This window comes from Arachis ipaensis, chromosome B7 (genome assembly GCF_059453495.1).
Source record: "Arachis ipaensis isolate K30076 ecotype BB chromosome B7, ASM5945349v1, whole genome shotgun sequence".
NCBI classification, from domain to species: Eukaryota; Viridiplantae; Streptophyta; class Magnoliopsida; order Fabales; family Fabaceae; genus Arachis; species Arachis ipaensis.
In genome coordinates this window covers 21,580,518-21,583,608 of record NC_142442.1, presented here as the reverse complement: position 1 = coordinate 21,583,608, position 3,091 = coordinate 21,580,518, and the positions used below count along the sequence as shown (strand labels likewise).

General features: G+C 32.6%; 1 non-coding gene across 1 annotated transcript; it reads left to right on the top strand.

Annotated features, from left to right (window-relative positions):
• The first annotated feature begins 785 nt into the window (after positions 1-785).
• On the top strand, positions 786-893 carry LOC148550554 (small nucleolar RNA R71). Its single transcript, XR_015893480.1, has one exon. It is a non-coding gene; the product is annotated as a small nucleolar RNA R71 (small nucleolar RNA).
• Positions 894-3,091: the final 2,198 nt, after the last annotated feature.

The window sequence follows — 3,091 nt, the reverse complement described above, 5'->3', positions numbered from 1 at the left end:
TCCTCTCCCTCATTGGGTTCGGCCATTTTGCTTATGTCAATGGCCTTGCACTCTCCTTTTGGATTCTCTTCTGTATTGCTTGGGAGAGTACTAGGAGGGATTTCAGTGATCCTTTTACTCAGCTGGCCCACTTGTGCTTCCAAATTTCTAATGGAAGACCTTGTTTCATTCATGAAGCTTACAGTGGCCTTGGATAGATCAGAGACTAAGTTTGCTAAATTAGAAGCATTTTGTTCAGTGTTCTCTGTCTGTTGCTGAGTTGATGATGGAAAGGGCTTGCTATTGCTAAACCTGTTTCTTCCACCATTATTAAAGCCTTGTTGAGGCTTTTGATCCTTCCATGAGAAATTTGGATGATTTCTCCATGATGAGTTATAGGTGTTTCCATAAGGTTCACCTATGTAATTCACCTCTGCTATTGCAGGGTTCTCAGGATCATAAGCTTCTTCTTCATAAGAAGCCTCTTGAGTACTGTTGGATGCAGCTTGCATTCCATGCAGACTCTGAGAGATCATATTGACTTGCTGAGTCAATATTTTATTCTGAGCCAATATGGCATTCAGAGTATCAACTTCAAGAACTCCCTTCTTCATAGGCGTCCCATTACTCACAGGATTCCTCTCAGAAGTGTACATGAACTGGTTATTAGCAACCATGTCAATGAGTTCTTGAGCTTCTGCAGGCATTTTCTTTAGGTGAATGGATCCACCTGCAGAAGTGTCCAGTGACATCTTTGATAGCTCAGATAAACCATCATAGAATATATCCAGGATGGTCCATTCTGAAAGCATGTCAGAAGGACACTTTTTGGTCAACTGTTTGTATCTTTCCCAAGCTTCATAGAGGGATTCACCTTCTTTCTGTCTGAAGGTTTGAACATCCACTCTAAGCTTGCTCAGCTTTTGAGGAGGAAAGAACTTGGCTAAGAAAGCCGTGACCAGCTTATCCCAAGAGTTCAGGCTATCTTTAGGTTGAGAGTCCAACCATATTCTAGCTCTGTCTCTTACAGCAAAAGGGAAAAGCATGAGCCTGTAGACTTCAGGATCTACTCCATTAGTCTTAACAGTATCACATATCTGTAAGAATTCAGTTAAGAACTGAAAAGGATCTTCAGATGGAAGTCCATGAAACTTGCAGTTCTACTGCATTAGAGAAACTAATTGAGGTTTCAGCTCAAAGTTGTTTGCTCCAATGGCAGGAATGGAGATGCTTCTTCCATGTAAATTGGAATTAGGTGCAGTAAAGTCACCAAGCATCTTCCTTACATTATTATTATTTTCGGCTGCCATCTCCTTTTTCTGTTCGAAAATTTCTGAAAGGTTATTTCTGGATTGTTGTAATTTAGCTTCTCTTAATTTTCTTTTCAGAGTCCTTTCAGGTTCTGGATCCGCTTCCACAAGAATGTTCTTACCCTTACTCCTGCTCATATGACAAAGAAGAAGGCACAGAAAAATAATAATAATAATAGAGATCCTTTATACCACAGTATAGGGATCCCTGTGTGAGTAGACGAAGAGGGGGAGACAAAGGATGTAATATAATGGAAGAAACACAACTGTGAGGATGGCAGAGATGTGAGATGAGATGTTAGGATATGAATGAATAAATAGAATAAGATAGGGGAGGAATAATTTTCGAAAATTATTTTGAAAAAGAGTTAGTGATTTTCGAAAATGGTTTTTGAAAATTGTTAGTATTTTTTTGAAATTTTTTTTTTAAAATAAAAAATAAAAATAATTAGTTAATTAAAAAGAAATTTTTGAAAAAGAGGGAAGATATTTTCGAAAATTAGAGAGAGAGAGTTAGTTAGGTAGTTTTGAAAAAGTTAAGAAACAAACAAAAAGTTAGTTAGTTAGTTGAAACAAATTTTGAAAAGATAAGAAGTTAGGAAGTTAGAAAAGATATTTTGAAAAGATATTTTTGAAAAGGATAAGATAAGAAGATATTTTTGAAAAGATATGATTGAAATTAGTTTTGAAAAAGATTTGATTTTTAAAATCACAATTAATGACTTGATTCATAAGAAATCACAAGATATGATTCTAGAACTTAAAGTTTGAATCTTTCTTAACAAGCAAGTAACAAACTTCAAATTTTTGAATCAAAACATTAATTGATTATGTTATTTTCGAAAATTTGATATAAAAATAAGAAAAAGATTTTTGAAAAATATTTTTTTTAATTTTCGAAAATAACTAAGAATTTTGAAAAAGATTTGATTTTTGAAAAAGATTTTGAAAAAGATAAGATTTTCAAATTGAAAATTTGATTTGACTCATAAGGAACAACTTTGATTTTTAAAAATTTTTGAAAAAGTCAACTCAATTTTCGAATTTGATGAGACAAAAAGGGAAAGATTTTTTTTTTTTATTTTTGAATTTTTATGATGAGAGAGAAAAACAAGAAAAATGATGCAATGCATGAAATTTTTAGATCAAAACAATGAATGCATGCAAGAATGCTATGAATGTCAAGATGAACACCAAGAACACTATGAATGTCATGATGAACATCAAGAACATATTTTTGAAAAATTTTTAATGCAAAGAAAACATGCAAGATACCAAACTTAGAATTCTTTAATGCTTAGACACTAAGAATTCAAGAATGCATATGATAAACATGAAAAGAAACAAAACAAAAAATCATCAAGATCAAACAAGAAGACTTACCAAGAACAACTTGAAGATCATGAAGAACACTATGAATGCATGAAATTTTCGAAAAATGCAAGATGTATATGCAAGTGACACCTAACTTATGATATGACTCAAGACTCAAACAAGAAACATGAAATATTTTTTATTTTTGTGATTTTCTAAATTTTTTTTATTTTTATTTTATATTTTTCGAAAAATTATTTTGAAAAAGAAAAATAAGGATTCCAAAATTTTTAATATGAACTCCATGAATCTTATGCTCTAAAGCTCCAATCAAAGGGTCAGGCATGACTTAATAGCCAGCCAAGCTTTAGCATATAATTACATGGACTGGAGTGATTAGTTGAATACCAATCCCAAAGCAGTTTGGGTATGGCTTTATAGCCAGATAGGATTCAACATGTTTCATGAAACACTAGAATTCATTCTCA